The sequence below is a fragment of the Tachypleus tridentatus genome, chromosome 10 (assembly GCF_004210375.1).
Source record: "Tachypleus tridentatus isolate NWPU-2018 chromosome 10, ASM421037v1, whole genome shotgun sequence".
In the NCBI taxonomy this organism is placed as follows: domain Eukaryota; kingdom Metazoa; phylum Arthropoda; class Merostomata; order Xiphosura; family Limulidae; genus Tachypleus; species Tachypleus tridentatus.
In genome coordinates, this window is record NC_134834.1 from 126,799,510 (window position 1) to 126,823,818 (window position 24,309).

The window sequence follows — 24,309 nt, forward strand, 5'->3', positions numbered from 1 at the left end:
AGAAGTGAGCAAAACAAGTGTAGAAATAAGAATAAACTCCAGAAGTGAACAAAACAAGTGTACAAACAAGAATTAACCCCAAAAGTGAACAAAACAAGTGTAAAAATAAGAATTAACTCCAGAAGTGAACAAAACAAATGTACAAACAAGAATTAGCTCCAGAAGATAACAAAACAAGTGTAGAAATAAGAATTAACTCAGAAGATAACAAAATAAGTGTAGAAATAAGAATTAACTCCAGAAGTGAACACAACAAGAGTAAAACAAGAATTAACTCAGAAATGAACAAAACAAGTGTAGAAATAAGAATTAACTCCAGAAGTGAACAAAACAAGTGTAGAAGTAAGAATTAACTCAGAGTGAACAAAACAAGTGAAAAACAAGAATTATCTCCAGAAGTGAACAATAATGTGTAGAAACAAGAACTAACTCCAGAAGTGAACAAAATAAGTGTATAAACAAGAACTCCAGAAAATAACAAAACAAGTGTAGAAACAAGAACGAACTACTGAACTTTAAAAAGAGTAGTTTTGTAACTTGAAAGGCTTCTTATAGGTATGTAGGTCCAGATGACAAATCTCAAGATTGAGGTATAAGTGCGCTTGTATTCAGTCACATTGATTGGAGGGAACCAACGAGCCAGAAACATCTACACCTACAAGGACTTTTCTAACGTTTTAATCACGATAACTGCATTGACTTTCATAACGCGCTCATATGAGAAAAATTTTACTGGCATAACGCCTCAAACCTAAGACCCTAAAACTAGAATTTCTTCAATAGGCTACATCCAACATTTAATTTATAGAGTTTGGATTTTGTGCAAAGCTACACGAGGGCTATCTGTACTAGCAGTCCTTAATTTAGTAGTGTGAGCCATCACCACTCACCGCCAACTCTTGAGCTACTCTTTTTACCAATCAATAATGGGGATTGACGGTGAGATTTTAACGCTCCAACGGCTGAAAGGGCGAGCATGTTTAATGTGAAGGGGATTCTAACCCGCGACCCACCTGCAGTTCAAGCAACTAGATAGTAGAATTTTGAATAAAAATTTAAAAAAAATTCCCTAATGGGACAGCGATAAGCCGACAAAGTTACAACACTCAAATGCAGGGTTCGATTCCGCGATAGACACAACACAGTGTACCTTTATTCTAAAGAAGCTAGCGTAACCAATATGATTACTTTAAGCGAATTCTGACGGCCTAATTCAATACTAAAATATTTAATCAGAGTATAGCACACGAAAGAATTTAGGAAAGACTGTTTTATTCAAATGATTTTATAAAGTCCATCAAAATCTCGATCGGTTTCCTGATATATTTTATGACATTGTACGCTAATAGATGAGTTGTTATGCAGATAGTTTTATTAATTTATAGATTAGTTTGATAGCTAATCCTCAGCTGGAGCTGCGATAAATCTTTAACAAAAATAATACACAAAGATTAGTAATTAGAAAATATGTTGAATAACTTCTGTCATACATATAACACCATATAGACAGCTTCAACTGTAATTTTTGTTTCTTGTTATTACAAGAAATTTAATTACAATTTACTTTCGTTTTTAAGCAAATTATCCTTAAAAAAAACACTTCAGAAATCAGTTTATAGTTCTACTGCTGTCCGCTGGGGTACAGCAGCAAGTCTTACTTATTGAAGTTTGTTTTTCGCATGGAAAAATGTGTTTTATTATAGTTTGTTTGTTTTGAATTTCGCCCAAAGCTACACGAAGGATATATGCGCTAGCTGTCCCTAATTTAACAGTGTAAGACAAGAGGGAAGGCAGCTAGTCATCACCACCCACCGCCAACTCTTGGGCTACTCTTTTACAAACGAATAGTGGGATTGACCGTCACGTTATTACTCCCCCCACGACTGAAGGAGTGAGCATAATTGGTGTGACGGGAATTCGAACCCGCGACCCTCGGATTACGAGTCGAATGCCTTAACCACCTGGCCCAGCAGTTTGTTTTTTCCGCATACATGAATAAATGTGTGTGTTTTATCATAGCAGAGCCACATCGGACTATCTACTGAACCTACCGCAGGAAATCGAACCCCTGATTTTAGAATAGTAAATCCGTAGACTTACCGCTGTACCAGCGGGGAACGTAAATAAATAAACCAAGAAATTGAATAATGGATAAAAAAGCATACTTAAATATGAATAATTTATCAATCATTAACAAGAGAAACGAAACGTTGTTGGTTTTTCTTTCTCTCTGCTGTGTCCACCGCGGGGAATCGAACCCCAGATTTCAGCGTTTTAAGTCCGCAGACTTACAGCTGTCCTATTGAGGGACCTGTTTTTGGTACTCAGTGACATTCGTGTTTCAATACTAATACCGCCTCCATAGTGGCTCCGCGCTAAGTCTGAGGGGCTTATAACGCTGAAAATTGGGGTTCGATAGTTGCAGTAAGCACAGCTAAATGGCCCATTTAGTAGCTTTATGCTTGATAGTAATATTGGTGCTGTGCTGTAGACGAATTAGATGTCTTAAAATGCGAAAAAAATTCATATATTTTTTTTATGAAAATAAGTTGAAAGCAAGGGTTTAAATGTTTCGAACAAATGTGTAATTATAGAAGACGAAATCTCACTAACAAAGAATATTTGTCTTGTATTACGATATTATCTTGGCAAGTTGCAGACAATCACAACAGAAATTATTCACGACAGTTTTTCATAATATGGATCACTCACGACTTTCACAAAAACTAATAGGACATACCCTCTATTTGAACGGCTAAGTCTGCTAAAATATATTGATAATGGCAAAACAGGTGATTTTTCGATTGTTAGACAATATTTAAGATTTATCTATTTCTTCACATTATTATTAATATTATTTTGCAGGCTTGTAGGAAAATCTAAAATCTACGATGTATACTTTGTTCAAACTTGGGTAAGCCTACTAAAAAACCAAATTCGCAGGACTATTTTTATGTTGATTCTTGAAAGAGAATTTATTAGTTTTTCACCGCTACTGGCCAAGTTTATTTTCGAAGCTATTCAAACATTGAAGTCTACGGCAAAAACGGCTAAGATATATTGCGTCAGAATCTATGCACAGTTACTAAACAAACTCCTGCGAAGGTTGTAAAGCTATCATTATGTTTATTCTTGAAATTTGAAATTTCCACTCTATAAAATTTTCTAACTTTCCCTTCGCTATCAACATAAATTCTTCGAAGTCACTCAAGCATTGCAAACATGTGGAAGCATTTTAAGCACCGTTAAACTTGTTGGAAATACTTCGTATTATTATAATAAACAATGAATATAGTTATAACAATGCTTCAAGCCTTATTATTACTGCTTATTGCTTTACAAGCCACAACTTAAAAAAGAAAAGACACGTTTGTTTTGTTTCACAAGCCTGTAGTAGTTTCTTAGGTATTTTGCACCAAAACATAGAAAGATATACTACATAAAACGCTACGAATGTCCATGACTTATTTACACAGTTGACTATTTTTTCATTGAAAATTGATTTACATGGCTATAAATACGTAATATATACATGTGTTGTTGTCAGCAGCTCCATTTGTACTCGACGCTTGTTAACCACGTGTTTACACGAAACTCCTGCATAAAACTACCTGGCTCAGTAAATAATGGTTGAATAGAAAAACGTAATGTAGCAATGAACTGCAGAAATACGTGTAACATTCAAGTGAATGCATATTCACATATATAACTTAAAATTTATTATCCACAAGTGGACATAAGAACTTAAAAAAGCGAAAAGAGATAATTAAAACTCTTAATTTAAAAGCGAAATAATAAGAAAGTAAAGAAACAAGACAAATTATTGACATTAGCTCCATGTCTATAGTACTTATCAATTTTAGTGGTGTCAAAACAATAACTTCTTGCATGAAAAAATAATGTAGACACTGTTTCCAGCCGACTTTGTTGTAGACTTGAATATCTAAGCTTCACATTCTGATTCATCTAGCTGTAGACTTGAATATCTAAGCTTCATCTCGCTGTACTTTTGACGAACTCTAATTCCCTTTTTAAATTGACATTTTAAAACAATTCTCTTGTCTTATAAGTATATACGTTGTAGCAGATTAGAAACCATCAAAACAAAAATTATTCATTCACTTTATATAACAATATTGTCTTACACATGTGCACACTATAGCAGGTTATAGACCATTACAACGGACGTTATTCACTTATATAACAATAGGTCTTAAACAAGTGGCCGCAAATAGCCTAGTTGCTTTGCTCCATAAGTTTGTTGTTGTTTGTTTTTTGGAATTTCGCACAAAGCTACTCGAGGGCTATCTGTGCTAGCCGTCCCTAATTTAGCAGTGTAAGACTAGAGGGAAGGCAGCTAGTCATCACCACCCACCGCCAACTCTTGGGCTACTCTTTTACCAACGAATAGTGGGATTGACCGTCACATTATACACCCCCACGGCTGGGAGGGCGAGCATGTTTAGCGCGACGCGGGCGCGAACCCGCGACCCTCGGATTACGAGTCGCACGCCTTACGCGCTAGGCCATGCCGGGCCATTGCTCCATAAGACGCCAAGCCTTCCCACCTACCGTTACACATGTGCACATCGTAGCAGACTATAGACCATTCCAACAGAAGCTATCTATCCACTTTATATAACAATATTAACTTATACATCTGCACATTGTAACAGGTTATAGACCATTACAATACAAGTTATTCACTTTACATAACAATACTGTCTTACACATGTGCAAATTACAGCAGGTTATAAGTCATATAGTTTGAATGTCAACATATTCTTAAGTAAATTCAAAAGTCGGTAGCACAGAAAGAAATTATTAAAGTATACAATATTTCTCGATGACTTTAACATTGATGTACAATATGCTTTTTTCTTACAGGTAAACCACATCGGACTGTATCCATCAATATCAATGGAATTCCTGATTTTAGAAACCGATAATTTACCTCTGTCCCACCAGATGGCATATTAAAACAGGGTTTTGTATTTTTTATATGTATGGAACTATATGTTGCCGTTCCTTATTCGAAGAACAACAATACCTGAACAAGGTATAAGTACCATGCCTAAAGAGCAGCAATACCTGAATAACGTATAAATAACGTGTTTACAGAACAACAATATCTCAACAACGTGTAAGTAACGTGTCCGAAGAACAACAGTACCTCAACAAGGTATAAGTAACGTGCTTACAGAATAACAGTATCTCAACAAAGTATAAGTAACATGTTCGAAGGACAACAATAGCTGAACAAGATGTAAGTAATGTATCTAAAAACCACAATACCTGAACAAGGTATAAGTAACATGTCCGAAGAACATCCATACCTTAACAAGTTATAATTAGATACTCCAGCTGTAGAAAGTATTTTAACAATGATTTTGTCAGATGTATTCAAACTAAAATAATGCAACCTCTGCAGTATATTAATTTTCATTGATTGCTAAAGAAAACTGGAGATGACCTAGGAAGGTCGAATCGTTGTTCTCTGCTTATCAGTAAAAGTGTTTATACCCATACCAGCTGTTCTAGATACATTTTTTGTTTCAAGTGGGTTTCTCGTCATCAAGAAATTAGTACGAAAATTAGTAAATTCGCTGGTCATTGTTGTTAGATTTTGCTAAAACATTCGATACCACAGATCTTATAAATTTAACAGATAAGTTTAATAAGTTTGGTGTGGAAGGAACACATCATGAGTGACTTGAAAATCAATTATTTGTGTGTTTTTTATAGCGGGGGGGTGAACAAATAAAACGTATTGCTGTTGTAAGTTAACAAAAGATGGCGCAGTGTAGGGCTCTAGTTTCGGCTTGATAATGTTTTTATTAGACGTTAATGGCATTGGTGAATTAGATTTATAGACTTTTTATTTTATCTTTATGCGCATATCGATGTGGTAGTTTAGGTACTTCGAGCTGGGTGACATTATATCTTACAGCTAAATTATGATAAAGTAAATATATTATACTTACGCGCACAGTTTATTTTTTAATGTCACTAATATAATCATTAATGTTTCCACTTTCCAAATAACTTGTATAATATAAACCTTAGGTATAATTATTCATTCTTATCTGTGATGGGTAAACAATTCTTATCAGGATAATACACATACCAAATGTTGTAAAATGAAATCCTTAGGCCTAACACCTGATCACATGACGAAGTGCATCTTTGGCTATAAATTTCACACATTATAAAATTACAGTGGAAAAAGAAATTAATTTTTGACTTAAATAGATCCATATTGCAAAATATATTTTAGTAATTTTTAAACGTTTACATTACCTGCAATCCCCCAGTTGCACAGCGGCATGTCTGCAGACTCACATCGTTAAAAACCAGGTTTCAATATCCCTGGTGGGTAAAGAGAGCACAGAAAGCCCATTGTGTAGCTTTGTGCTTAATTCTAAACAGAAAAAACATTACCTACAAATAAGATTGTTCACTTGAGGAATCAATTGAAATAATTCTATGATTCATATTTATTGTAACCTGCACGTGTATTAAACAAACAAAAACATTGTTTTATTGTCTTGAATTTCGCGCAAAGCTACTCGAGGGCTATTTGCGCTAGCCGTCCCTAATTTAGTAGTGTAAGAGTAGAGGGAAGGCAGCTAGTCATCACCACCCACCGCCAACTCTTGGGCTACTCTTTTACCAACGGATAGTGGGATTGTCCGTCGCATTATAACGCCCCCACAGCTGAAAGGACAGGCATGTTTGGTGCGACGGGGATTCGAACCCGCGACCCTCGGATTACGAGTCGAGTACCTTAACCACCTGGCCATGCCGGGCCCAAAACAAAACAAAAAATAAAGGAGAAGCCATAAGCTACACGTGAAACAAAAGGTTAGAGTAATTTAAGTATATATATACTGATGTGTATGTGTTTCAGTGGTTTTTCTTCTTTTTTCTTTGCTCTTGTGTGGCTTAGACGTTTTATTTAACAACGATTTGTAACACTGTGTGAACGCTTCTAAATATTGTGGTGTAAGAAGTCACGACACGTTCGCTGTGATTTTTTTTCTTCCAATACAATTTTAGAAAGTAATGTAAAAAGTCGTAGCAGACATTAGGTCAGAATCGCCATGTTTTTTAACAAACAAAGATTCGTCGGAATTAACCTGCGTCAGAACGTAGCTGTGGTCATTTGAAGAAATCAATTTTCTCAATAGTTTTCAATGCCGAAACGAAACCTTGTCATACCGCGCATGCTCAATGATGCGATTAACACTTCGAACATTTTGCGAAAAACTGCGTCGTGCATGCTAATGTAAGGAGACAGTATAAACTTAATTTAATAAATCAAGCCCCTAACGGCACAGCGAACTCATAGCGCAAGACATCGGGTTTCAGTATTCGTGGTGGGCAGAGCACAGATAGGTCATTGTGTGGCTTCGCTTAACTTCAAACGATGTTAACAAATCAAGCGGGGCCCAGCATGGCCAGGCGGTTAAGGCACTAGAATCGTAATCCGAGAGTCGCAGGTTCGAATTCCCATCGTACCAAACATACTTGCCCTTTCAGCCGTGGGGGCGTTATATAGTGACGGACAATCCCACTATTCATTGGTAAAATAGTAGCCCAAGAGTTGGCAGTGGGTGGTGATGTCTAGTTGCTTTCCCTCTAGTCTTACACTGCTAAATTAGTGACGGCTAGAACAGATAGCCCTCGCGTAGCTTTGCGCGAATTCAAACCATACCAAAGAAATCAAGCGGAGAGAACATCTAGGTTACTTCTTGTATAATTATACAAATAATATGATACCTTTGTGTAGACCACGTTTGAAATATAAAAGGATATAAGACAGGTTGCTCTGTCGTGGCTCAGTAGCTACTTCGATGGCCTATTACATTAAAAGTCAAGTTTCAATTACCGCACAGGTAAAACTAGAACAGTTCATTTTGCAGCTTTGTGCTTGATAAACAACAAACAATTAAACACACTGTGTTTTTAATATATTTACTACGTGCCTTAGTTATCTCCAATTTTAAACTAATAAACTAGAAATAAGGCATATAGTTAACGGTACCAACCGCCAACTGTTGGGATTCTCTAATCGAATAGAGGGATTTCGCTGTAACTTTTATAACGCACCCACGGCTGCAAAGAGCGAAGCCTTTTTGTACATGCTATCACGCAAGACCACGCCCGATCATTTTAAATATGGAGATACATCGTTCTAGTTTTTAAAGAATTTTACATGTTTAGACCGGTTGAAAATGTGAGTGTTTAGGTCGGGTTTTTAAACATAACATAATTATGATAGATCCTGAAGTTCCTTGACGTCAGCTCATTAATATAAAAATATTATATGTTAATTCTATGATATCAAAAACTACATTCAGTAAATGAAAAGCTATAATATAACACGAAATGTGCTAGCAGTTACAAACAGCGTTCTGAATGATTTAAAAGTCAGATAAATTATATATCTGTACATTTAATATTAGTGACAGTGCGTGTTATGCACGTAGTTCAATCACATTTGGCAGACTCATCTCTTCTTAGCAAATTCAGAAATGTCAGGCTTAAAGGGGTGGAAATATTAAGAGAGGAACTTGACCCAGAAATGCACACCCTTACGAGTACTTTATTCAACGAAAAAAAAAAACAGTCAAACAACTGTAAAATTTATAGCCAACGGTTCGTCTCTGACTGAAACATTCAGTATTACATTTATATTTCAGTTATGGAAACGGTTGAAACAGTAACGTCTACTAGACCCTGAAAACAGACAGTAAACCTTAATACTACAAAGTTAACCATCGTTATTACATTACATAAAATACTACACAGTTAACCATCGTTACTACATTACATAATTCATCAAACCTGAACACAGGTCAAGATAGTGAACGAAGATGAATAAAACTTAACCTACCAGAGAGTCTCCAATATAGGAACACTCTTGATAAACTAGTAAATGTGTGTGATTACACCAGTTTCTAACGGGGACACTGTTGATAAGCTAGTAAATGTGTGTGATTACACCAGTTTCTAACGGGGACACTGTTGATAAACTAGTAAATATGTGTGATTACACCAGTTGGTAACGGGGACACTGTTGATAAACTAGTAAATGTGTGTGATTACACCAGTTTCTAACGGGGACACTGTTGATAAGCTAGTAAATATGTGTGATTACACCAGTTGGTAACGGGGACACTGTTGATAAGCTAGTAAATGTGTGTGATTACACCAGTTTCTAACGGGGACACTGTTGATAAGCTAGTAAATGTGTGTGATTACGCCAGTTTCTAACGGGGACACTGTTGATAAGCTAGTAAATATGTGTGATTACACCAGTTGGTAACGGGGACACTGTTGATAAGCTAGTAAATGTGTGTGATTACACCAGTTTCTAACGGGGACACTGTTGATAAGCTAGTAAATGTGTGTGATTACACCAGTTTCTAACGGGAACACTGTTGATAAGCTAGTAAATGTGTGTGATTACACCAGCTTCTAACGGGAACACTGTTGATAAGCTAGTAAATATGTGTGATTACACCAGTTTCTAACGGGAACACTGTTGATAAGCTAGTAAATGTGTGTGATTACACCAGCTTCTAACGGGAACACTGTTGATAAGCTAGTAAATGTGTGTGATTACACCAGTTTCTAACGGGGACACTGTTGATAAGCTAGTAAATGTGTGTGATTACACCAGTTTCTAACGGGAACACTGTTGATAAGCTAGTAAATATGTGTGATTACACCAGTTGGTAACGGGGACACTGTTGATAAGCTAGTAAATATGTGTGATTACACCAGTTTCTAAAACTGAATCCAATAAGTTTCACATTACATAGTTAATTACTAATTCCAGTAAGTTCCACATTATATTGATAACTCCAGTATGTTCACATTACATTGTTAACTCCAGTAAGTTTTGCATTACATAGTTAAAGTAACTCCAGTAAGTTCCACATCACGTAGTTAAAGTAACTCCAGTAAGTTACACATTACATAGTTCACTCCAGTATGTTCCACATAACATTGTTAACTCCAGCAAGTTCCACATCACATAGTTAAAGTAACTCCAGTAAGTTCCACATCACATAGTTAAAGTAACTCCAGTAAGTTCTGCATTACATAGTTAAAGTAACTCCAGTAAGTTCTGCATTACATAGTTAAAGTAACTCCAGTAAGTTCTGCATTACATCGTTAAAGTAACTCCAGTAAGTTCCACATTACATTATTAAAGTAACTTTAGTAAGTTCCACATTACATTGTTAATTCCAGTAAGTTCTACGTTACATTGTTAAAGTAACTCCAGTAAGTTTCAAATTACTTTGTTTTCTCCAGTAAGTTCTATATTACATTGTTAACTCCAGTTCTACATTGCATAGTTAAAGTAACTCCAGTAAGTTCTACATTACATTTTAACTCCAGTAAGTTCTACATTACATTGTTAAAGTAGCTCCAGTAAGTTCCACATTACATAGTTAAAGTAACTCTAGTAAGTTCCACATTACATTGTTAACTCCAGTAAGTTCTACGTTACATTGTTAGAGTAACTCCAGTAAGTTCCACATTACACAGTAAAAGTAACTCCAGTGAGTTCTACATTACATTGATAAAGTAGCTCCAGTAAGTTCCACATTACATAGTTCACTCCAGTAAGTTTCACATTACATAGTTAAAGTACCTCGAGTAAGTTCCACATTACATACTTAACTCCAGTAAGTTCCACATTACATTATTAACTCCACTAAGTTCTACGTTACATTGTTAAAGTAACTCCAATACGTTTCACATTACATTGTTAACTCACCTCTCAACGCTAAACTGCACTGTTTTTAGTCCTCCATTTACATCAATAGTCATTAAATTATTTTTACAAACAGGACTATTCATATCCGAATTGTTGCATAGGCTGGAAATAAGAAGAGTAGGTGATATCTTTTTCTGGTTGTCGTACCTTCTGGTTTCAGGGTGTTACAGAAGTGCTCACTCTCATACCAAGAAATTTAATACCATCATCATGTTGAAGATTGCATTTGCTCGAGAAGCGCCTCAGAGATTTTCCCGAGTCATGCCCTTCAGAAGACATTCAATGAGATGACAACTCCATTAGATAAATAAAACTGTCGTAGGTGAAGAGTAAGTAGCCTTGAGCCAATTCGTCCTACTGTCTTCAGCAGAAAGAAATCGGTGTCTTTAATCTTGTGTGTCACGCAGATAGCCTTGTAGGTTTACCTCTTAATAAAGGGTAAATGAGTTTATTTTATTCTTTATATATGACCCTTCTATCCCAAAAATTAACCTAATAACCATCCGCTAAACCTTTTTTAAAAGACGATATCTTTTCCCAAACAAAAAGACCAAAGTTGTATTCAAAGTTAGGCCTAACTAGGAATTTATATGGAGGTACTTAACCCTTACGTCAGTAAGAACAACTTGAAATTATATTAGCTTTACTAGTACTTTACTGTTTTCGTGACTTGAGGAATTAACACTATTATGCCGAGATTCTTTTCTTCAAATATGTTGTTGAATGAGTTCAAAAATATACAACTACGTAATCCAAGTTAGGATACTCCAAATCAATTGCCTTGTACTTGAATAATTAAAGATAATTTGCTATGTATTTATTCAACTTACCAGTTGATTCAAATCCTTTAAAACATCTTCAACATAACCAGAAGCATCTAAGATATTAATGTCATCAGTTTACTGATTCTGACATTTTAAATATGATTAAACTAAATGTCTCACTGACTCCTGAGACATTCCCTTTAGTGCCAGGTGCCCAGTTTGACTGGTTTCCACTAGTAACAACTTTTTACTTCCTCCTATCCAACCACCATATACCGTGTTTCTCCGATAATAAGACCTACCCATAAAATAAGACCTAATGTGATTTTTGGGTATAGTTTTAATATAAGCCCTACCCTTAAAATAAGCCCTAGTTAAGAGTGGCAGGAAGAGGAAAGAAATAAAAAAAATTAATTTATTAATTAGTTTAATAGTTAGTTAATTTGTTTGTTTAAGTATTAATCAGTTAGTTTAATAGTTTAATAATAGTTTATTTTAAATGGTTAGTTTAATAGTTTTACTTTGTAACTTCATTTTTTTAATATATCAAAATAAGACATCCCCGAAAATAAGCCCTAGTGTCATATTTTGGGTGAAAATTAATATAAGCCCTGTCTTATTTTCGGAGAAACACGGTAGTTGTACCATGTAAACCTACTAAGTGTTTTCTTTCTTTCTTCAGTAATGTGAAGTCTAAAATTTGCCTACAAGTTTTCAAAATGTTTGTGTATATATGTGTACGTAAAAAGAATATTGCTCAAGAATGTGGCTAAATTCCTTTCGATCTAGTTATCTATTGTTCTGAGTTATTCCTATGGTATTATGTGCGACTTTTGTGAGAAATATTTTTGCAATGTAGAATACACTAAATAATATGAAACAGCAATTTTTCCCCTTTCATGAGTTAAATCAAACCTCAAGGTTATATTCTCCCTTGCTTTTTTGCTAGAATGACCAACAAGTTGGTAAATAACGCACGCATTTTAAGAATAGCGCTGTACAACTGTGTGTATAATGGCATGTTTTCTCAGTCTGAAACAGATCTTTATTTTCACAGATATAAAAAGGTCTACATATTTATCAAACTTCAGTAAAGGTCCTGTCTTTTGTCTAGATGATCAATTTTTTTATCGTGTTTTTTACTGAGTGTAGATTGTTTACATTGTGTTTTACATTGCATTCAGTCTCTGTCTTTCTATCAACTCAGTCAAAAGGAATAAAATTCGATTTACTTCCATAAAACGTTTTCTGCTGAACCACTCATTACCTCTAGGGCCCTATTCGATTTCTCGAAGAGAAATCAGCAAGAAAGTCATGGAATCTAACCTCCAACCTCCACTGATGTGTTTGTTGAAACCTCATTAAAAGCGTTTTCACAGCCTAAGTTCACCAAATCCATTTTCTTTCTGTCGTCCAAGTAATAAGTAACATATATATAAAACAAATCACATGAGTCAGACAAAATTTCCATTTGATAAGTCTATGTTCTCTTTTATTTATGATATAATATTTCACTAGAATATTTTGCCAAAATTCTTTAATTAGACTTTCTAGATTGTTTTAACTATAGAAATATGTCTAATTGGCATATAATGTACGGGACAACTCTTATCACCTCCTCTAAAATCAAGACTAACGTTAGCAACTGTCCAAACCTCAGGCATCTGACCATTGTCTATTAACTTCTTATAAAAATAGGCCTAACATTAGCAACTCTCCAATCCTCAGGCACCTGACCACTGTCTACTGACCTCCTTTAAAACCTTGGGGAAGGTCTTGTTTTATTCTGGTGCTTTATATATTTCTAATCTTTCTACTTACCAGCAAGTGATAAATACCTACATGATCAATTCTAATATCACCAATATAAGAAATATTAAAACTATCTTCTGTTCTAAACAAAGGAGGAGAAGGAAATTCAATAAACTCTTTTCCATTAACACCTTTAAGAATCCAACCCACCGTTTCAACATATTAATTATCTTTAGCATAAAAAACACAGATTATTGCTGTTATATTTAACTTTATCAACCCTTCATAATCCATTTGGGGTTGTCCATTTATCTATTTTTGTCTGTACTTCTGTATATCTAGTCATTTACACTCTTTAAATTTATGTTTTTATCGCTGATTTACTCATTTGTATTGTTATTAATCCAATTAAGATTGGCGTTCCCTTTTTCGTTTTCTTTCTTTTTTAGCTCATTATCACGATTTACTAACAATAAACCTCGTCCATAAAATTGTCTTTTGAAAATTAAGACCTAATATTTTGTTTCATTCTTATATCAACATAACGTAGCAAAACACTGAAACTAATTATTCAATAGCCAACCTTCTACCACTTCAGTTTGTCCTATCCACATCTTCATTAGTAGTTAAAAGTACATCAATAATGTTGTCAATCCTAGTTGACTCTCTTACTGTATGGTACTGAAAAATATCAGGAGTCTTATCTACAAGCTATTTGATTACATGCAATCTTAATGTTTTCAACTTTAAAACCTCTTATAGTAAGTAACCATTGACTACCATGGTGTCTCTCTTCAGTCTCAACAGATTGTATTTCATCCTTCATGTAAGGGTCCACACATTTCTGTTATAAAACATCAATCATTGATAAATAGTTTATAACCTGAAATTTTCAAAATAATTATTGTTATCAGTGTTCTCGAAATCTAACCAAGTTTCGGTAATTACTATTATATCACTGTCGTTGGGACGTTATAAAATAACGATCAATCCCGTTATTCGTTTTAGCTCAGAGTGGTATTGACTAACAATCTTCCCTCTAGGCTATTGCTCATAAATTAGGGACAGCTAGTGCAGATAGCCCTCATGTAACTTCGCGTGAAATTCAAAACAAACCTACCCCAACGATCTTTCATTTAAATTTTATGTCCTGCTAAATGTTAAATACTCACATCTAACCAAGTGTGACCCTCCCTAAAGTGTAACACATCTGTTTCTATCCCAAAACTTCTCAAGGCATTATCTAAGAATATTAAGTGATCCAACAGCACCAGTTTTAACTAATTTAATAAAATATTCCTTTGTTCAAGTAACTAAACCGTCAACGTGATTATAACGTCCTCCAAATCTAATCCTAGCCTTTCCATCAACATCTATTAATTATCTTGAGCTAAACTAAAAGCAGCTAAAGGTACAAGTCTATCAGAGACAGGTATCAGTTAACAGAATGTGTAACCCTAATTTCTTATTACTATAACCACTATTTCAGAACACTAAATGTGTTGCCTTTCGACAGGGTTCGGGTTATATGGTTTTGTATTTTTATTTTAAATTGATTTTTAACCTGCGTGTTTTCCTATCAACATGGTTGGTAAAAATAAAGAACGAAACTTTTCAAAAAAGAACACACATTTAGGGATGGTTGATATCAGTGCTTCAAAAACAATACAAACAAGATTGTAGGGATGACACTGTGTTCGGGTGATGCCATTCATACTACCTTGTTTACATTGGTTTTGAAAGATTGTTATTAGTCACCCCAACATTTATTGCCTTCTTCGAAATGTTTTTTTTCTGTACTTGTTTTAAACACAGTATTTCAATAGACATAAAGAAGGTTGTACATACAACCAAGTTCTAAGTACAAAGGGGTTTCAACTGTAATATTTATTGTTTATTCTTTGACCCGACATGGCCAGGTGGGTTAAGGCGTTCGACTCGTAATCTGAAGGTCGCAGGTTCAAATCGCAGTCGCACCAAACATACTCGCCCTTTCAGTCGTGAGAGCGTTATAATGTGTACGGTGATGATGGGTAGTGATGACTAGTTGCCTTCCCTCTTGTCTTACACTGCTATATTAGGGACGGCTAGCACAGATAGCCCTTGAGTTGATTTTCGCGAAATTCAAAACAAACTAAACCATTCTTTATTATTGGGTGGTAATTTTGTTTCACCCTGTACTAAAGTTTTATAGGAGCATCAGATGATACTAGAATAACGACTTTTTACTACTAATAATTATTATAAAAGCAGATATTCTGTTTGACACCACGTGACCTCAGTGAAATTGTTTGAAACTATTGTTTAGGTTTATGAGTTATCACATAATAAAAAATAACAGAAGAAAGAAGAACAAGACATTGAAACATTTTGTTATGATATTTACAGACATTCAACTTGTGACTCAGTTATATAAGGAAACACTGTACAGTAAAGTCCTGATGATAAGATATTCAAATTACCATTTTATTGAACAATCCGAGCTATCCCTACATAGCTTGCTTGATGATACGGTTTGTTGGTTGTTCTCGGTTAAGCACAAAGTTATACAATGAACTATTTTTGCTCTGCCCACCACGGGTATCGAAACCTGGTTTCTAGCGTTATAAGTCCGCAGATATACGGTTCATACAAAATAAAATACATGTATTACGAGAATAATTAAAACCACTTATTGTTTGTCTAGAACGTTTTATGCCAACAATACAACGTGACAACCGAAGTATTTAATCGGAATCCACACGCATTCATAAAGTGCTTGAAAATTTCAAGATGGTATACGATATAATTAAATATGTTTTAACAAGTACATGTCTACTCATACACATAAAAAACGATGATTTTAATCACGTAACTTACCTTCTCTTTCTTAATGATATTAAGTTCGATCTCCTGTACTAAACCCTCTAGGAATAATTAACAAACTTATAAACCTGGCCCAAAACACTTCGTGACATCCACTTTTTTATGTCATCACAAGTAAGTTATCACAGTATCAGAAGATGTAGTTGTTTACATCTGAGGAAACGATTGGTTTTACTGAGTCAGTAACACAGACCTCGGTGACCTTCAGGATTTACCCTAGTCACCATTGTCAACATAAAACTTTACACCTGTAACCCCCTCTTCTGTAGTGCAGCAACTAATTAATCGTTACTTTGTATCTCAAGACGTATGGGTATTATTTTGTTTGTTTGTTTGTTTTTGAATTTCACACAAAGCTATACGAGGGCTATCTGTGCTAGTCGTCCCTAATTTAGCAGTGTAAGACTAGAGGGAAGGCAGCTAGTCATCACCACCCACCGCCAACTCTTGGGCTACTCTTTTACTAACGATTAGTGGGATTGACCGCACATTATAACGCCCCCAAGGCTGAAAGGGCGAGCATGTTTGGGATGCGAACCCGCGATCCTCAGATTACGAGTCGCATGCCTTAACACGCTTGGCCATGCTGGGCGAGGTATGGGTATAAAAACTTTTATTAAAATAAAATAGAGAACAACCTTCTTAGGTTATCTTCAGGTTAACAACAGTGTAATTCAGTTTAACTAAACTACACAGTTGTTGTTCGATATTCATCAGTGTTAAGAATACCACCTTTATGGTTGTATTGATGTCTTTAAAATCCCTGGACGAAACAGTTTGTTGTGGGGTTTACTCACTTTTTGAAGAAAGGGGAGTTCGTCATAACAACGTGTGAGGTTCGACCATAATTTCAAAATGTTATTTCTATTAATTTTGGGTTCCTTCCTCGTTCGTTTTCAGCATCTAAAGTTAAGTTAGTTCGAGGGTCATCATTATCTGCATACATACATTAAAATGCAATTTTTCTTTCCTCTGGGGATAGAATTCCGTTTGGCCCGATATGGCCAGGTGGTTAAAGCACTTGACTCGTAATCCGAGGGTCGCAGGTTCGAATTCCCGTCACACCAAACATACTGGCTCTTTTAGCCGTGGGAGCGTTATAACGTTACGGTCAATCCCACTATTCGTTGATTTGGTTAGTCTTCTACTCTTACTTATACATGTAGCTACTTATTGTTTCCATGCGATAAACGTACTTTATATACTAACAACAGTTGATGGAAACAGTTCCTAACAGGGAATTCTTTCAAGAACGTTGTTACACATCTTCAGACGTTCGCTTTAATATTTCTGGTAGCTTTGCTAATATCATTCCTGGTATCAAAGGTTCGGTCATTTCACTTCATATATGTTTATTCGCAATGGTCGTTATCATTCTCAAAGCAATTTTATCTTTATTTGGGACATAACATACACCGACAAAATAACCCACATAAGGGTCTAACACATCGAATTTTTCGCCAACTTGAAAAACGGCGATATTTTTTCATTCATCTCTTTTTTTTGTAGTGTTGCATAACAACAAGTGAATATTAATAACATATCAATATTAATAATTGATATTAATTAATAACAACATGTGAATATTAATAACAACATCTGAATATTAATAACAACATCTGAATATCATTAACATGTGAATATTAATAACAACATGTGAAGATTAATAACAACATATGAATATTAATAACATGTGAATATTAATAACAACATATGAATATTAATTACAACATATGAATATTAATAACATGTGCATATCAATAACAACATGTGAATATTATTAACAACATGTGAATATTATTAACAACATGTGAATATTAATAACAACATGTGAATATTAATAACAACATGTAAATATTAATAACAACATTTGAATATTAATAACAACATTTGAATATTATTAACAACATATGAATATTATTAACAACATATGAATATTAATAACAGCATGTGAGTATTAATAACAAGTGAGTATTAATAACAAGTGAATATTAATAACAACCTATGAATATTAATAAAAACATGTGAATATTAATAACAACATGTGAATATTAATAACAACATGTGAATATTAATAACATATGAATATTAATAACAACATGTGAATATTAATAATATCCTGATTAAGAGTTTTAAAACTATGCGACACTTGTGATAAACAAACGCGAAACATAGCACTGCTTAGTTCAGAGTGAAACATGTAGACAACTGAGAGATAACAGTAGTTCTGGTAGACAGGACATTTCGAAAACTTTCCGACTTTTTCCCTCACGTCAGCTTGCACTGGTACCTAAAAATCCGACTTTCGTGCTAATTCGAAGTACGTGATCTACCTGTCTCGAATTGTTCTCTACAAGTGTCACTCTGAACTCGATAGCTGCTGTCCGTTTCACCTTCGTTGATCATAAATATTTTGCTTGAAATATCTACACAAAAACACAATCAAACCTGTACCACGTTGTTTGCAACACGTTACTTTTGGTTATAGTAAAACTAGGTTAGTTTTATTTTGAATGTTTTAACTTAAGTGTTGCTATTGAACATGACATTGAAGGTTGATGAGAGAAATAAAAGACGAGTACGATATAAATACGATTCAAGTGAAGCAGTGAACAAATAAGCAGTTAATGAGTTACTAGGTAATTCTGATCGGTGTTAGTAGAGAGACTTATCGTCTCTGTTAAATTACTCGATCGATTAACAAGGAAATTATGCAAGTGTTGTATCTCTGACCTGAGCTTATCATAAGCCTCGGAATTTCTGTTAACACGTTGTTTGTGAACCGAGGCCTACAGCTTGTTTCAAACTGAACGAAGCCTGCAGCAAATGTTATTGAAAAATAATTTAATTCATTATCATTACACAGAATGGACTTGGTACTATGTTTACCAAAGAACCTAAAAGATTGGTTTGGTTTAAATTTCGCGAAAAGCTAAACGCGGGTTATCAGCGCTAGCCGTCCCTAATTTAGCAGTGTAAGACTAGACGGAAGGCAGCTAGTCATCACCACCCACCGCCAACCCTTGGGCTACTCTTTTACCAACGAATAGTGGGATTGACTGTCACATTATAACGCCCCCACGGCTGAAAGGGCGAGCATATTTGGTGTGACGGGAATACGAACCCGCGACTCTCAGATTACGGAGTCGAGTGCCTTAACCACCTAACTAGGCCGGGCCAGAAATCCAATACAACGCGTTGAAGGATATCATTTTGACTCTTTTATTTGGAGCTATATAAATGTGTGACATGTGGCTCAACAGCTACTTCTTTTAATCACCAAACCATTTTCTACAGATAAAAGAAAAATCAAAACAAAACTGTGACGAATATCAAAATAAAATATTCCAGATGCAAAATAGATTTACTAATTCAGTCACGCATTTTTAATTAACAACAATAAGTCTAGAACGAACAGGTAAAAAAATAAAACATAATTTTTGACAAAATAAATAATGACCTTAGTTTTTTTTTCTCTTGGGCCTAGTATGCAATTTTTAATGTTCCGAGCGTTTAGTTCTAAAACTACACATCAGGGTTTGTTACTGTTTTCAAATTGCAGAATTACACTAAGTGTCATCTGCGCTCTTTCCACTGCGGGGAACCAAACACCAAATTTTAGCGTTGTAAGTCGGAAAACGTACACCGAGACTCTAGATATGGGCACTCAGTTCGAATGATAAAAGTAAGAAACACCGTGTCGGCCTAACTGAGAAATTTCCAAAGTGTAAGTCGGGATCTATGAAGGGCGTACATGAAAGTAAAAAATGAATACATTAATCAATTGATGAATAAATAAACTAAAATTCATGGAAATTATTAAACAAAAATATTTAAATAACAGTGTACAACTGCCTATATTTATTATCTTATTCGTTTTTTAACCCTTTATTTATATCTTGTTTGCCTTTCACATTTCGACGCTCCAAGAGCAATGTGCCAATCAAACTTAGTGGGTGGTAACATTTCCACCATTTGTTAACATGCCAAAGATTGACAATCAACTGCTATTGGATGAAAGGATAAGACAAATTAATAATAGTGGAGTTCGAGATATTGTTCTGTTTATTACAGGTGTGGGAAGAATGTGAAAATGCATCTTTTATTTATGGCTTGAGAAATATGACCTGCGATTTGCAATAGATGTCATCCTATACTAATGCATGTGAATACTGTGGTGTAGGGTTACGATGAGTCGTGAGAAAGTAAACCTGTAGGAAACGCCTTTTTTTTTCTTTTTCGTCTTTTCACTCGGTATTTTTTGTTTTGATATTCTAGTAAGCACGGTGAAATGAATTTAGTGTATTGAGAAATAACGTGGTTTTTTTTTTCCCGCCATAAAACAAACTGATTTATTGTAGCCTAAGTGTATATAAAATCATTTGTTTAAAGCCTAAAATTCACTTCAGTGTCAACACAAGCTAATCTTTTGTGTTATTTCTCGGATCCGAAAACTAGTGACGGTAGTAAGAGTTTCTCCATAATTTAGACCCTAACTACAAAACATTTCATATGTTCACAGTCACTTTCAAAAGTTGTTCGACTTTGTGAAAGACCTGTACGAGTACTAGCTCCGTTACCTGACCATGATTTTGAAGAAAAGGCTACAAATCAACATCACCTTCCGCCAACTGTTGGGCTACTCCTATTAGACCGAACAGTTGAATTAGTTTGTCACTCTTCTAACACATTTACTGTCCCACAAAGCAGAACTTGATTTTTAACTTTGGCACGAACGAGACGTGGAACAAATGACTCGCAGCTAATCTTGTCTAGCACTGTATAACAGCCATACCAACACAAGTTATACAGACATTGTTGTTGTGATTAACATTGTTAAACACTGTTAAGAAATCTTAGTTTGAGTTTTTATTTACTTTCACCAACAATATTAACTTAAACAATATTTCAACACACTACTTTATTTAAACGTTAATATTTGTTGCCAGTTATAATTGTTTTTTTCCTCTCTAGATTATCTTGCAACACGACAAAAAACAAAATCACCTTGTGACACAGCAGTGAAACTCAAGAATTATAGTACTAAACCCGAATTTCAACTGCTGTTGTGATCAAAGCACAGATAGCCCATTGTGTAGCTTTGCGCTTAACTTCAAACAAACAAAGATTTAAAGTGCAACCTTCAACTAACTACATAAGGGGAGTTTGCAATGTTTTGAAATTTCTTATCCACTGACGTAGATATTTCAATAGCAAATGTACAATCTGCCAGAAAAAAAATGTTAAACTTTCTTGAAACAGACATACCATAATCTGAATTTAGTATTAAATTAACTTTATAATATGGATCGTGTAAGCATCTGACATCAGATGATTTTACGATAATCCAAAAACTAAATTATAAATGTAATAGTTCCCCTGCTAGGTTAACGGTTAGTAAAATTCGCATCACCAAAACCTGGGGATTCAAATACTCGCTGTGGATAGAGCACTAATATTTTGTGTAGCTCTTCTCTAAAACCAACTTGAATGAATTGTTAAATAACCTTTGATATTCATATTAACGCCTTTTTTTATACAAATATGAATTTTTTGGCACATTACCAATTGTGCAACTGAGCAATCTTTATCAGGGATTGATACATTTAAATAACACTACGAGACACCCTTCAATCCTACGTCTCTCCTCACAAGTGCATGTTCCACTCCTTCAACAGCACACTTCAAAGACTGAGAAAAAGAACAAAGCAGTTTTCACTGAAAACCACCAGTCGGCGTCTGTTGTCTGCTGCAGTTACTAATACTTGAAACTTGCAACAGTAACCACTCCGTTACTGGCTTATCCTGTAGCATACACGTGACGTCAAGATTTAAAAATAATAATAATATTATAACCAAAACGACAGGTTCACATTAATTGTAAATTTCTTGAAATGTTCCACAGAATTGCACTTAATCTTTTGTGTTATAGTGGTATAAAGGAAATACTAACAACCTGATCTTAGTAGTGTGTGTTATAATAGCATAAAGGAAATATTAACAACCTGATCTTACTATTGTGTGTTATACTAGCATAAAGGAAATAATAACAACCCGATCTTACTATTGTGTGTTATACTGACATAAAGTAAATATTGATCCCGATCTTACTATTGTGTGTTATACTAGCATAAAAGAAATATTAACAACCTGATCTTACTATTGTGTGTTATACTAGCATAAAAGAAATATTAACAACCCGATCTTACTATTGTGTGTTATACTAGCATAAAAGAAATATTAACAACCCGATCTTACTATTGTGTGTTATACTAGCATAAATGAAATATTAACAACCCGATCTTAGTATTGTGTGTTATACTAGCATAAAAGAAATATTAACAACCCGATCTTAGTATTGTGTGTTATACTAGCATAAAAGAAATATTAACAACCCGATCTTACTATTGTGTGTTATAATGGTATAAAGGAAATATTAACAACCCGATCTTAGTATTGTGTGTTATACTAGCATAAAAGAAATATTAACAACCCGATCTTACTATTGTGTGTTACACTTGTATAAAAGAAATATTAACAAAACTTTCGTGTTACACTGACATAAAAGAAATATTAACAACCTGATCTTAGTATTATGTGTTATACTGATATAAAAGAAATGTTAACAACCTGATCTCAGTATTGTGTGTTTATACTGGTATAAAAGAAATGTGGCCTATCCAATAACTCAAGGAACTGACCATTCCAAGTTTAAATGTAGCAAATAAATTGTGTATGAATCCATAATATACACATATTTTATGGGCGAAATTATTTAAAATTATAAATAAAGGAAATCTCAGCAGTGGTATAAATATACTTCGCACTTTCTTTGTTCTACAGATTCCTGGGATTTATGATTTATGAGATCGAGGCAGATCTCAGAGTAAGAAAAATCTTATAAGAAATAGATACCAGGAACATTTAATTACTACTGGCTAACCACGTGGATATGGAACCGTGTTGAAAGGAAACTTACAAAACTGTACAAATGTATATACATACGAGTGAGTGGACAGATGAAACATGTTTCTAATGTAATCTCTATCGTCTACTCACAACAGAAGAGTGGTTTTTCTTACCTTGTACTGCACGACTGTGGAGGACCTCTGTCTTGGAGGGTAGAATGGTGTAATGATAGTGGCGCGCTGTATGTTTGTTTTCGTGCCGTCGTTTCAACAAAGGGCGAAGCGGTACAGTGTTGACCAGAGTCCTCGAGCACATTGTCGACGTGCTCGCTAGGCGTCCTCAACTCTTCCAGATCTGAGTCAATTCCTCGCCCAAATCCCATGTAAAAGAAGCTTTCGAATCGCTGGATCGTCGTCGCAAATGGACGCTAAGGTTCATACTATAACGGTTACCATCGTAACCAGCCATGACGGATAACAAGGTTAAATCAATCAACAAATACAACTTTCCAGCAAGCCATTTCCGCTTCCCTCAGAACAGAAGCCTTGCTTTATGATGACCGCCGCACGCGTTAAGCCATTTTGTAGTTTTAGCGCCATCTATTATCCATTGAACAAACAAGATATTTATAATCTCTTCTGATGATTATTTCTTCCTCTGTTACTTTAAGAGTTAAAGTTAACGTTATTAGAAGCTCTCTATCAAACAAATAAAGTTCATAAACATGTGTAACGTTTTGAACTGCTTAACCTACTGAAAACTTTTCTATAAAATAGCAAATCCTCAATCTTTGACAGCTAAGCCTAAAATAAGAAATAAATAAACAGTAAAGAGCAAACAAAATTTTACGTCTTTACACAACTCTTATTCGTTAGTTACAGTTATATGACTTCATTACCCCTTTCTTTTCAAGTCTTCCAAGTTTGTTCAGCTGTAGGTGATCTATCTCTTAGAAAATGATAAATAATAATTAGAAATATTAGAAAACCATATTAATATTCTTGTCTTCCCACTTCTTAATAACAAAAATACAAGTAGAATTTTTGATATGACAATGGATCATTTTAACGCGAACTCGTTTGTTATCCGTATCCGAAAGAGAATGGTAATATGTTTTCCACTGGATGGCGGGGCTCTCTTGATCACGTGGCTGAAGTCATTTGCTGACATGCATCACATCACACTCTTTGTTCATCTTGATTCAATGAACCTTTCGAATATATC

At 34.7% G+C, this 24,309-nt stretch overlaps 1 protein-coding gene and 1 long non-coding RNA gene across 4 annotated transcripts in view; both read right to left on the reverse strand.

Moving 5' to 3' along the window:
- The window catches only part of LOC143228486 (uncharacterized), an 86,311-nt gene that overhangs the window by 25,060 nt on the left and 36,942 nt on the right, over window positions 1–24,309 (reverse strand). The gene's annotated exons all lie outside the window — the stretch shown is intronic.
- LOC143230266 (uncharacterized) lies at window positions 12,460–24,154 on the reverse strand. Of its 3 annotated transcripts, none has more exons than XR_013016304.1 (2): window positions 23,259–24,154; window positions 12,460–12,965 (listed from the first exon to the last, which is right to left on the reverse strand). It is a non-coding gene; the product is annotated as an uncharacterized LOC143230266 (long non-coding RNA). The 3 variants fall into 3 exon arrangements; XR_013016306.1 differs by lacking the exon at window positions 23,259–24,154 and adding an exon at window positions 16,171–16,636; XR_013016305.1 differs by lacking the exon at window positions 12,460–12,965 and adding an exon at window positions 18,314–19,915.